Source organism: Schistocerca gregaria, chromosome 7, assembly GCF_023897955.1.
Source record: "Schistocerca gregaria isolate iqSchGreg1 chromosome 7, iqSchGreg1.2, whole genome shotgun sequence".
NCBI lineage: Eukaryota > Metazoa > Arthropoda > Insecta > Orthoptera > Acrididae > Schistocerca > Schistocerca gregaria.
In genome coordinates, this window is record NC_064926.1 from 543,332,998 (window position 1) to 543,346,631 (window position 13,634).

The 13,634-nt window shown below is 45.4% G+C and overlaps 1 protein-coding gene across 1 annotated transcript in view; it reads left to right on the top strand.

Annotated features, from left to right (window-relative positions):
• Window positions 1-1,944: 1,944 nt before the first annotated feature.
• Window positions 1,945-13,634, top strand: part of LOC126281351 (synaptic vesicle glycoprotein 2B) — a 493,622-nt gene continuing 481,932 nt past the window's right edge. The window contains exon 1 of the mRNA XM_049980258.1: window positions 1,945-2,247. The gene's annotated coding sequence lies outside the window, so the exon portion shown is untranslated. The remainder of the gene's footprint in view (window positions 2,248-13,634) is intronic.

Below are 13,634 nucleotides of genomic sequence, written 5' to 3' on the forward strand. Positions count from 1 at the left end.
ACATACTGTGATTAGTTACAAGACGTGTGTTGTTGGATTAACGTAATGAGTTGCGTGACTGTCTTGTATTGAGTTGTAGGTTGGGGTGGTGGTTCGTGTCTTGATAATCGTAATTTTTATTAGGTTTTTATACTTTATTATTAGTTTAATATAAGTATATACTATAATATTTGATGTTATATAAATATAAGTTAACCTTTTTTTGAGGGGTGACTTTGTTCGATTGGGTTAACCTACAGGACATTTCGCTCAACTTGTATAAAGATATTTTGCTCCTTCTTCTTATAAGCTTCGTAATTCACATGTTGCAGAGATTCTGCTACTGGGTAGGAACAGTGATCAAGTAAGACTGACCTTGGAGTTTTACTAGAATGTGGGAATGATGAAATAATGTTTATCTTATGCGGAGAAGTGTTCCTAATTTGTACCGCACTGTTTGTAATGGAACTTTATAAACCTGTGTCCTTATTGATTGGAGATTGTACTTTCGTTTTCGTGGACGATGGAAGAAATGTGCGTTTTAATAGGGCTAACGTGGGAATTTTACGCGTTGAGTAAACAGTGTGTTTTACGAACTAGAAACATCCCCCAACTGCCGCTGGAGTGCGTTGCGATCGCATGTACCATGTTCGGGCCCATGTACCGTATGCACAAGTCGCATCGTTCCTGACAAGGGAACCTCCCCATCGCACCCCCCCCCCCTCCCCTCAGATTTAGTTATAAGTTGGCACAGTGGATAGGCCTTGAAAAACTGAACACAGATTAATCGAGAAAACAGGAAGAAATTGCGTGAAACTATGAAAAAATAAGAAAAATATACAAACTGAGTAGTCTATGTGCAAGATAAGCAACAAGGTTAATTCAAGCATAGGTGCGTTGTGGTCTCGTGGTTAGCGTGAGTAGCTGAGGAACCAGAGGTCCTTGGTTCAAGCCTCCCCTTGAGTGATAAGTTTACTTTTTTTATTTTCGTAAAGTTATGATCTGTCCGTTCGTTCATTGACGTCTCTGTTCACTGTAATAAGTTTAGTGTCTGTGTTTTGCGACAGCACCGCAAAACCGTGCGATTAGTCGACGAAAGGACGTGCCTCTTCAATGGGAACGGAAAACATATGATCGTAGGGTTATAGGTCAACCGATTCTTCCACAGGAAAACATGTCTGATATATTCTATACGACACTGGTGACGGCATGTGCGTCACTTGACAGGAATATGTTGTCGACCCACCTAACTTTTACACTTGGCGAATGGGTAAAAAGATTCTTCTACCTATCCCGATTTAGGTTTTCTTGTGGATGTGATAATCACTCCAAAAAAGGGATGAAAACATAAGAGTTTGTGACATACACTGAAAACAAAAAATTAAAATTTCCATTTAAGAGAAGACTTGAACCAAGGGCCTCGCATTCCGGAACTGCTCACGCTAACCACAGGACCAGGGAGCTCCTGATCTCACCTTCTCCTTAATATTGCTTATGTTGCGCATGGACTACTCAGTTTGTATATTTTGTTTATTTTTTCATAGTTCCACTCAACTTCTTCCTGTTTTCTCAGCTGATCTGTGTTCAGTTCTTCAAGGCCTATCCACTGTTCCAACTTAGAATTAAATCTGAGGGGGGTGCGATGTGGAGGTTCCCGTGTAAGTGTTCGCCAGCACGTTCAGCTTGGCACGCACAACGTCGGCGTTCGACAGCACGGTCCGTGTGCCGACGGCTTTAGTGTGGCGGACAAGACGACTAGCGTGACGTCACGAGGTCGTTGCGGGGCCCGCATTTCTCGTGGACCCCGGCGGAGGATGACGCGCGCCACCTACATCGACGGAAAGCGAGCAGCGCGCTGTCTGGAGGCGGTCAGGGCAGCAGACGGCGCCGCCTCGGGTTGACGGCCCTGTGGGAACGGCGGCGCAGCTGATGAGGATGTGGGCCTGCCGCCTCTCCGCGGCACTGCCCTTGTGCCGCTCCTGCTGCTGCTCGCCTCCTCGGTGACGCGGCTGTCCGTCAGACGCCGGCTGCCGCACGGAGGGCGCGTGGGCGGCGCTGCGCGCTGGATGGGATGATTGCCGAATGAGCGCCAATTGCGGCGAGAGAGCAGGGCCGGGGCCGGCAGCGCCCTGGAGCGCTGGAGCGCTGGAGCCAGTGTGAGGACATGCCCGGCGCCGCGAGCACGCGACCGCCGCCGCCACTGCCGCCACCGCCGCCGACGCCGCCGCCGCCGCCCCCGCCGTCCGCCACTGCACCCCACAGCGCCCGGTGAGTCCGGCGCCGCCGACCGCTGCCCGGCGTCTCCTCCACCTGTAGCGTGGATCGGCGAGAGCTGCGTCGTAATGAATACACCTTACGGTGTGTGGCGGAGGGTACTTTGTGTACCAGAGTGACTCCCCTCTCTGTTCCAGTCGCTGGCAGGCCTCCGCATGGGCTCCAACCTTTCTAATTTTATCTTAACGCTCTTTTCGCGAGAGGACCTAAGAGGACCCAATATATTGGTTCGCTCTCCTGGGAAGGTACGCTCTCGGAACTAACAACCGTCGTCGTGCAGAACGCTTTCTTACAGTGTCTGCCACTGGAACTCGCTACACGAACCTGTAACGGAACGCGATGCTCTTCTCTGGATTGTAGCCTTCCCGCTTACTACTCGGTTAACGCTATAATATGACCGTGCTCGCGTACGCCTAATGAACTTGATTTTGGATGAGACTACCGTCTCCGAAGAAAATTTGGCCTGAAGAGGTTGAGAAAATCAGCCAACTGTTTGCAAAGCAAAGGATTATTAGCCCTTGACCTAGGTTTCGATATTTCTAAAAATATCAAATATGTTTCCTTTAATTTACGTCTATGCTCACAAACTTTTTCTTAACAGATTACCGGTTTCGGTCTATAATTACCATCATCAGATCTGCAGCAAAAATGGGAAAAAACATAAATACACTCGCAGATTGTCTACAGTTTAAAACTATCTGCTTTAGGAGGGGGCCTAGTTACACCATATCCTTCTGAAGAAAATATTTTTAGAATTATGGACACCCAGGTCAAGGTCAGATAAACCTTTGTTTTGCAACTGGTTCGCTGATTTTTCAACCTCTTCAGATTCACAGAGTTGCTGCTTCGCAGCCATTTTCAAGATTTTAAAATTTGACCTGTTAGCGGACTGGCGTGTACAACAAGTCTTTCTAAAAATACAACATATTTCACTCCTGCACATTCTACTGATTTGGATTAAAACAATGCCATCACTCACATAAGATAAGAAACGAAACGAGGTAGTCCATCACGAGTCTAATTGAAATAATACACAAATTAATTAATGCTGTCGCCAGCCCAATTGAGGACTGTCTGTCCACTATCTGATCAATAACGCTGGCAGCAACGAATACGTCATCGTTTGACTGCATGTCTGAAACGTTTCCGACAGCACAATACGTTTAGGAAATAATAATGTTTAAAGAAAGCAACTGTCTGAGTCATCTAAAACTCAACTATGTTAATTTGGAGAAAGGTATCTGAACGCGTTATTAGAAGGTAAATGACTGATTGGTAGTAGGTGTTTAGTTTCGACAACAATTTACGTAACGTCTTAACGTTTACTGACGTGCACTAGTTTCCTGGACATGCCAAGCTAAGTATTTTGAATAAATTATAATTACTACGAAAATTTACTGGATCAAATACGCAACAACTGGCTTTCAACAGCTTGACAACGCCGAAATACGAATCAACAACTGCATTATTACAATGGACACAGATACGAAATATCTTAACTTAATTTATTCTTTTATTTAATTTCAGATTTCCAGAATTATTTTAATTTTAGTTTCTGTACTTTACTTTGCCATCAATCAATTCAAAGGAACGACTTTGCCTCTAAATATTATTAAACAACAGTGATAACTTCTTGAGGCTTCTTTATTCATTACTTTCAGTTAACATTTTAAAAAACAAACAAAACTGGCAATATTTTTAACACTTCTACTTCAGCTGTGTGAGCAACGACACTCGATTATTCAGCAACTGGAAAGGAATGCGACCCTAATTAGGTGACAATGACTGAGGATAATGAAAAGATCAGGTACCTACGTAGAGCACTTATTACGGCAATAAATTTCACTAATAAACTCACTGGACAATGTATCCCAATGTTTAAAACGCCAACGAAAATGAAACAACTGTACAGTTCGTTGCGGATGTTAAGCCGTCGTCTTCGCTGTCGTCTACAATGCTCCCATTGATCCATGTAACATACCGGCAAACTCTGACTCGCTGTGACCAGTTACGGGGGCGGGATCGTGATGTCGCTGAAGCCCCTCGCACCTGCCCACATCCGCCGCTTCCGTAAGCTACCTCATTTCTTGATGGACTACATATCCACAGGATTCTTCCAATGAATCTCAGTCTGGAATCTGCCTTACCTGTAATTAGTTTTATATCCTCGTTCCACTTCAAACCGTTCCGAATGCATACTACTAGACACTTTCTGCATGTGACTGCTTCGAATCATCGTTTTGCAATCTTGAAAAATAAAACAACAAACGTCGACCTTTTGCGGCCTTCCTGCGATCCCTTACAATTTTCTAGTGTTGCGATTTATGTGTACACAACAGCATCATCCGCGAAAAGCCTTCTTGGACTTCCCATGTTACCTACTATGCCATTTCAGTACACTGCGAAAATTGTTGGGCCTATAACACTGCCTTGAGGTACGTCCGAAGCTGCTTTTACATTTGAAGATATCTCTCCGTTCAGAATGAGAATCTGTGTTCCGTTTGCTAGAAACTCTTCGATCCAGTCACACAGCTGGTCTCATGTTCCGCATTCTCGTATTTTGTTCACTAGGCGGCAATTCGGTATTGTACCGAACGCCTTACGGAAGTCGAGGAACGCGGCAATCGACCTGGACGCCAGTGATTACTGCTTTCTGAGTCTCGTGGACGAACAGGCCGAACTGGGTTTCAACACGATCGTTGCTTTCTTAACCGATGTTGACTCCAATGGGCGAGAGGTTCGGTCTCCAAAAATGTCATAATACACGTGCCTGAAACATGGTATAGAATCCTACAACAGGCATCCGTCAGGGTGGTGGTGGTGGTTAGTGTTTAACGTCCCGTCGACAACGAGGTCATTAGAGACGGAGCGCAAGCTCGGGTTGGGGAAGGATTGGGAAGGAAATCGGCCGTGCCCTTTCGAAGAAACCATCCCGGCATTTGCCTTAAACGATTTAGGGAGCCGACCGCGGTGGTCTCGCGGTTCTAGGCGCGCAGTCCGGAACCGTGCGACTGCTACGGTCGCAGGTTCGAATCCTGCCTCGGGCATGGATGTGTGTGATGTCCTTAGGTTAGTTAGGTTTAAGTAGTTCTAAGTTCTAGGGGACTCCCATAGTGCTCAGAGCCATTTGAACCATTTTCTTTCGATTTAGGGAAATAACGGAAAACCTAAATCAGGATGGCTGGAGACGGGATTGAACCGTCGTCCTCCCGAATGCGAGTCGAGTGTGCTAACCATTACGCCACCTCGCTCGGTATACGTCAGGGATAAAGGCCTATAGTTTTGTGCGTCTGTTGACGACCTTTCTTGAAAACAGGAATGGGCTGTGCGTTTTTCCAATCGCTCTGAACGCTTCGGTTCTGGAGAGATCTACGCTACAGTTCAACTGGAAGAGCAGCAGCTTCTCCACGTAGACTCGTACTGGGTTTCGCCAGGTCCAACGGCCTTTCCTCTGCTTCCAGATTGCGGTATCTGTCATTCCGAAGTTCGTCTGACGACTTACAGAATTTATTTCCAGGCAAGTAACTTCCCGCAAGGGAGCATCTTCAGGTCACTGATGAACACCACGAATACAACAAGTTTGTGGAAGGTTCCTTGGCGTTAAATACGTAACAGATCCTCACTTGAATGTCTGCATCGTTACCGACGGTGGCATCTGCGCATCACAAAGTATTTTCTTAAGTGGAAGGTTACAGCCTTCCTCAAGGTGAACTTTATCAACGTTCATTACTCCTATGGTATAAGGGAAACCAACCACATGTACAAAGTAATTCTGGGATGATGTCACAATCTTTCAGCGATGGTGAAAAGAGTAAATATATCAGTTCGAGGTAAGGGGCCCTAGTCTAGAAACGCTCGAGCTGAAATACACAAGCGAAAATCGTTCTGATACCTCTGATAGCGGAATACATGTAACGCACTATTTTTGTTAAGACTGTAGGATAGGCAACTTTCAGAGGTGATAGTACGGACCAAAACAGGAAAAAAAGTTGTCTAGTAAATAAGGGCTCAAAATGAATACTTTAAGCACTATACGTATTCCTTCATTTTCGGTACTGTGAAACACTTCACTTCTACTGCAGGCTCTATGGTTTCCAAATTTTTGGAGGAGGTAGTGTGGACCAATGAAAGAAAAAAATTCCAGCGAACTTGGGCTCCAAAATGCAAGCCTTCAGAGCTATTGGAACTTGCTCAGTAGAAGAGAAGTGTGTCACAGTAGCGAAGATAAACAAGTGCTCATCGCTCTTAGTGTATGCGTTTTAGAGGTCGTGTTTACTACGCATTTATTTTTTTGTTTTGATCCATACTATCACCTCTGAAAAGTTGGCTAACCTACAGTCTTAACAGAAACAGTGCCGTTACGTGTATTCCGCTATCAGAGGTATCAGAACGATTTCCGCTTGCAAATTTCAACTCGATCGTTTCTAGACTAGGGCCTCTTACCTCAGATTGATACATTTACCCTTCTCCATCATCCCTGAAAGTTCGTAACGCCATCACGGATCACCCTAGATATCGATTTAGTCAAGTACGTCCGAGGGTGGCAAACCGATAACCAGCGCTGTCCCACCATACTACTTTACCCCATCGCTAAAATCGCAGTTACGCGAAGACATTGTTTTGTTTTTTCAACTGTCGCGAAACTTGAAACGACGGTAGAGCATACCAACTGAAGCCGAGTCCCTGTGGCAGTCAGCCGGTGCACCAGGGGTGGCCGATCAGACCTCGTACCTCGCACGTTACCTTCCCTCTGGTGCACCGCGTGCGACACGCCCACCTTCCGGAGGTTGGTGCGCTCCATCGGCAGTTCAAGTTTCGTGGCAGTTGTAAAAAACAAAGCGAAGTAGATTTTTTGCGTAACTTCATGTGGTTTTAGCAACGTGGTAAAGTGGTATGGCAGGATACTGGTGGTTATCGGCCTGCCACGCCTGGACGTACTTCACTGAACCGATAGAGATATCATCTGTTTGACGTAAAAAAATTAATTTTTCAGTTGAGCATCCGTCACACACACGTAGGGGAACTCGGGGCGGAACGGGATACTTGATGTTTAACAACGTGTATAAAATAAGGGAACACAACGAAACACCTTGTAGTGTAACCTAATGTACCTAATTTTAAAGTCACTTCATAAATTTTGCATTTTTTACAACTTTTCGAAGAAAGTCTATCGTATTTCCCGTTCCGCCCGACCCACGGGGCAGAATGGGATTGCATAAACATTGAATTTGAATTACGAATATCGTATTAAAATATGACAAAATGTTGTATAAAAGGCAATTCAGGCTAAGGAATGTGTAATTTAAATAATTAAAAAGTCATTCTTCAAAATAAGGAAATATTTTAATGTCATTCTGACAAAAGCACAATGCTTAATAACCACCAAACCACTAACTACTAGTCCTTTCGACCATAGCCACAAATCAGTATTTCCTCTTCATCTTCACTGTCTATGCCAGCACATGAATTGTGTGCCCGCTTGAAACACCTCTGGCATGCGACCCAGTCTTCATTAGAAACGGAGTAGAAGTCCCCACAGTAGAGACACTCAGCAACGTCTCTCTCTCTCTCTCTCTCTCTCTCTCTCTCTCTCAATCTCTCTTCTCCATCATCTTCTTCCTTTTATTTTTCTTAAGGTCTTTGATGTCCTCTGTTTTCGTTTTTTTTTGGTGTACAGTTTGATATTTTGGCCTTAAGCTGCGTTGCACCAGACATTGTCCTGACATTGTTCATATTTGTGCACCCTCCTCCTTTCTGTAGGCCTACTTTACGTGCGACAGCATCTGCAGTTCCTTCTTATAAGGAGAATCTGTTAATGCGACGGTTTTTCCTTTTCGTCTTTTAGTCCGCCGAATATTTTGACAGGTTACTGGGATTGCAATGACAGCCTCGATCGATATCTGGAAAGCTGAGTTGTTCATCGAACATATCTGGTTGGGAGAGTTAAACTGTGAAACTGCTACTTTGCTGAATTCCATTGCTCTAGCACCAGAAGTTTTTTTTCTGGCTTGCTAATAGACAGTGTAGGATGCCTCGTAATAAATCCTTTAACCCAGTCTTGTCCAGCTAGACAAGTTAGTTTGTCAAATCTGTGTGGTAAGTCAATTCATTCGGCTAGTTGATGGGCTTGTGATCTGAGATATTTCATTGTTAGACCAAAAAGTCTTTTTTCCATTGACCTGAGATATGTTACCAACTCATGTTCTTGTTCTGCAGTGAACACCTTTTTAAATTTCCCATCTGATTTGTCATTTATGTAGTCAGGATTATCTGTGGCTTTAGGCACATACCTTTCCAATGTTGATTTCGTTACGTTGAATCTACTCACACTACTGGAAATTGAAATAAGAACACCGTGAATTCATTGTCCCAGGAAGGGGAAACTTTATTGACACATTCCTGGGGTCAGATACATCACATGATCACACTGACAGAACCACAGGCACGTAGACACAGGCAACAGAGCATGCACAATGTCGGCACTAGTACAGTGTATATCCACCTTTCGCAGCAATGCAGGCTGCTATTCTCCCATGGAGACGATCGTAGAGATGCTGGATGTAGTCCTGCGGAACGGCTTGCCATGCCATTTCCACCTGGCGCCTCAGTTGGACCAGCGTTCGTGGTGGACGTGCAGACCGCGTGAGACGACGCTTCATCCAGTCCCAAACATGCTCAATGGGGGACAGATCCGGAGATCTTGCTGGCCAGGGTAGTTGACTTACACCTTCTAGAGCAAGTTGGGTGGCACGGGATACATGCGGACGTGCATTGTACTGTTGGAGCACCAAGTTCCCTTGCCGGTCTACGAATGGTAGAACGATGGGTTCGATGACGGTTTGGATGTACCATGCACTATTGAGTGTCCCTTCGACGATCACCAGAGGTGTACGGCCAGTGTAGGAGATCGCTCCCCACACCATGATGCCGGGTGTTGGCCCTGTGTGCCTCGGTCGTATGCAGTCCTGATTGTGGCGCTCACCTGCACGGCGCCAAACACACATACGACCATCATTGGCACCAAGGCAGAAGCGACTCTCATCGCTGAAGACGACACGTCTCCATTCGTCCCTCCATTCACGCCTGTCGCGACACCACTGGAGGCGGGCTGCACGATGTTGGGGCGTGAGCGGAAGACGGCCTAACGGTGTGTGGGACCGTAGCCCAGCTTCATGGAGACGGTTGCGAATGGTCCTCGCCGATACCCCAGGAGCAACAGTGTCCCTAATTTGCTGGGAAGTGGCGGTGCGGTCCCCTACGGCACTGCGTAGGAACCTACGGTCTTGGCGTGCATCCGTGCGTCGCTGCGGTCCGGTCCCAGGTCGACGGGCACATGCACCTTCCGCCGACCACTGGCGACAACATCGATGTACTGTGGAGACCTCACGCCCCACGTGTTGAGCAATTCGGTGGTACGTCCACCCGGCCTCCCGCATGCCCACTATACGCCCTCGCTCAAAGTCCGTCAACTGCACATACGGTTCACGTCCACGCTGTCGCGGCATGCTACCAGTGTTAAAGACTGCGATGGAGCTCCGTATGCCACGGCAAACTGGCTGGCACTGACGGCGGCGGTGCACAAATGCTGCGCAGCTAGCGCCATTCGACGGCCAACACCGCGGTTCCTGGTGTGTCCGCTGTGCCGTGCGTGTGATCATTGCTTGTACAGCCCTCTCGCAGTGTCCGGAGCAAGTATGGTGGGTCTGACACACCGGTGTCAATGTGTTCTTTTTTCCATTTCCAGGAGTGTAGATGCTTTTAAAAATCTCATTTGGGAGGATGAAACGGCTGAAACTGCCATTTCCATCGCTTTTACGTCCCATTGCTGTCTATCAGTCTTTTTCATGGACGTTAGCACCATCTCTAACAGCAAGAGGGAAAGAAAAAAGAATACAGTTTGCTTTCTACTTGCATCAAGATATGACGGGTCAGAACGGGACACTATCCCATTCTGCCCCGTGCCGTCCCGCCCCAAGAGCACTTCTGAGGCTTACAACTTTTATGGAGTGTTATAACTGACGTATTTAAACGCATTAAATAACTAAAATATAACAAATTCCATGCACTTTCAGGGAATGTGTCATTTTAGGGTATACAATTAACAATTAACAGCTTACCTGGCGTTGAAATTCACCAGACGTTAGCGGTAACGTGACGGACAACAATTCACTTAGATCTCGCACTTCAAACTAAATAAAAATGACTGCCCTAACCTCCCATCCACGCCCATATAACAGGTTGCAGCACTGTGTAGTCTAGAAAAGAGCAATTTCCCATTGTGCCCAGCTATCCCGTTCTGCCCCGAGTTCCACTATAGCGTTAATTTGTGACTTGAAGGTGGTCCCTCGGCCGGTTAAGGGGCGTAGGACGTCATACTGGCCGACTTGGAGCAGGAGAGGCACCACAGGACATTTTAATTTCCACTGTCTATATCTTTACAAACAAATTCATAAAACTTTGTCAGCATGACCAGGATGAATTCAGGATTCACACTCACAGCAGTGGAAACTCAAAAATATAACAAAATAATTTTTTTACATGTGAAATTTCATCATTTTTTGTCTTACTATTGGCTGCATTTCTTGCTCTAGGTACACTTTTCTTCATAAGTAAGAGAGATTCCTCGATGAATTTTGCACGGCATACAAACCACACTTACACGTGTATGGAACTCTACATTTATGAAAAAAATGAATGAGCTGTTGCATTTTAAACTTCATGTTTAGAAAAACTCAAATTACGTACTTAATTATTTCAATTTTTACCACAGTTTTTAAAAGATTCGGAAAATTCTATACTTTTGCATTAAAGAGTTTGTGTTTAATAAGCATAGCAAGTTTGAAAGTAATAGGATATTTATTTTCGATGTTACATGTACGTAAGTACAGAAATTTGTGTTTTGCGGAAAATGGCCGTTAAAGTTTCCGCTTGTATTTAGCATTCTTTTAGAACTGTACAGCACCATAAGCAGGTTCTTTTTCATTTTCTAAATCAGTTTTCTTCCTTTCCACATTACTATGATTCACTTTTCTTGATTTCATAACCTCCAAAAATTATTTCATTACATGCTCTCTATCTATCGCATATAAAGATTTGATGCAGTTGACTCCGGACTTAATTCTCATTTTCTCTAAAACATATTTCCTGCTTTGCTCACCATCATTAAAGCATGAAACTACATCATAGATACCAACAGCAAGTGCATTTCTTCTCACAAAAATGGTTTTTGGCAATCTTTCCCATGCACATTGGTTAAAACTTTCATTTGGGTTTTGGGTACCGCCATGAAGACATTTCTTCAATAAGTTTTCATTTGAAAAGTCTGTGAATATAGGTTTGACGGCTTCCATTGCAGCAGTTGGTAGAGAATTCCTGTGATGATATTCTTCACCACCAGCAATTGACCTTTGGCTGCAGTCTTGAGCCACTGGTGTAACATTTGTTGTAGCACCCTTTCCTGTCTATCTGATGCTCTGCAGACGTTATTTACAGTTGAAGCAACCAGTTCCAGGCATCTTGTGCGATAATATGCCACAAAAGAACACAGCCAAATGAAATTCATTTGGAAATGCACAACACCGCACTGCAAGCCTTTCAAAACAGAGAACAAACAAAATCAGCGAACAAAACAATGCACGTCGGTAGCAACAGAGAAAGTATGGATATCAATAGTCCTTTGTTTCACGTATTACAATCTCTGGCGCAAATATAAACATTCGAATTCTACAGAGCGAAACACACTTACGCATTACAGAAGAATGCTGTGCAAAGGAGTGCGGTGCTGCATCTTGGTACACTTAAGACCAAATAACGTGCCTTACAATCTCTCAGATATATATATGTTTTGTACATCTAACTATTGTTTTAAATTTTTGACGTCCTACCTCCCTTAACTAAAAACAAGTATTCATCGCAACAGCTTCCCTCTGCTCCATGATGCCATTCTTTAAATACGGTCGAGCTCTGCAGCACCACCTATAGAAATTATTTTGTATCTGATAGCATTTACTTTCCAGCGTCCGCCCCCGGTAGCTGAGTGGTCAGCGGGACAAAATGTCAATTGTAAGGGCCCGGGTTCGATTCCCGGCTGGGTTGGAGATTTTCTCCGCTCAGGACCTGGGTGTTATGTTCTCCTAATCATCATCATTTCATCCCAATCGACGCACAAGTCGCCGAAGTGGTGTCAAATCGAAAGACTTGCACCCCGCGAAAGGTCTACCTGACGGGAGGCCCTAGTCACACGACTTTCTAGCAGTGGCTGCTGAAGTCTGCTTTTTCCGGGTCGTTCTCGCGTGCCCTCTGGACTGTGTTTCTTCAGATGGCAGTGTCGCCGTCTTGTGGTAGCATCGAGCAAGGCTGCTTGCCGTTTGTGACGGTTTCAGTCGCACAGGAGCTGCAGACGCTCCTCGAATGTTTACAGCCCCTGAGATTCCCCCCGTATACGGACAGCTGTACACAGGCAGAGTTGTCTACACAGTTTGTTTCCAAATTTCACTGTGCTGTCTGTCAGACATTATTTGACTTATTTCATGTGCTGCTGGAAGGTGAACGTACCATAAAGGATAATCCGAAGGCGGAAGTCCCCTCTAATTGTCCAGATTCGTCGAGGGCCTCTCGTGCAGACAGCTGTACGAAACCTGGGTTCACAGTTCCGTCCGTGAAGTGCCTACATGCTGTCCCTGGAACAGGGGGATCTCGAGCTGAGAGAAACGCACTCCCGGTAACTTCCCGTATCGGTGAATAGTGGGGATCTGTAGTTGCGGCGAGAGACGAACGCGGAAAAGGATCATCTTCTGCAACGTGACTGATTAACAGAGGTTATTTTGCAAGAGGCCGTTCCAGATGCAGGGCGTCACTTTCTGCCTCTGCTACTGGTTTGGCAGTAAAGGGTCAAACGGCTCTGTGCACTATGGGACTTAACATCTGAGGTCATCAGTCCCCTAGAACTTACAACTACTTAAACCTAACTAACCTAAGGACATCACACACGCCCATGCCCTAGGCAGGATTCGAACCTACGACCGTAGCGGTCTCGTCGTTCCAGACTGTAGCGCCTAGAACCGCTCGGCCACTATGACTGGCGGTTGGGCTGTAAAGCAGCCAGATCGTTCCCTGGTATTCAAGTACGTAGCTGCCTTGAAACTGCACAGCTTTATAGGCCCTCGTAGAACAATAGCTGGTACGCCTCTATTTGCAATCAGTTTTTTCTTTACACACAAGAAAGAAGACCACAATCAGTGATTTAATAAAACAGGGAGTCTAACTAATTTCCATTTATTTTGGCGCAGGTTACACATATTTAACTTATTCGCCTCATGGCAGTTCATCGATTTTAACCTAAAGACAGATATTCTCTGTGTGTCTATCTGTTTAGATATGGT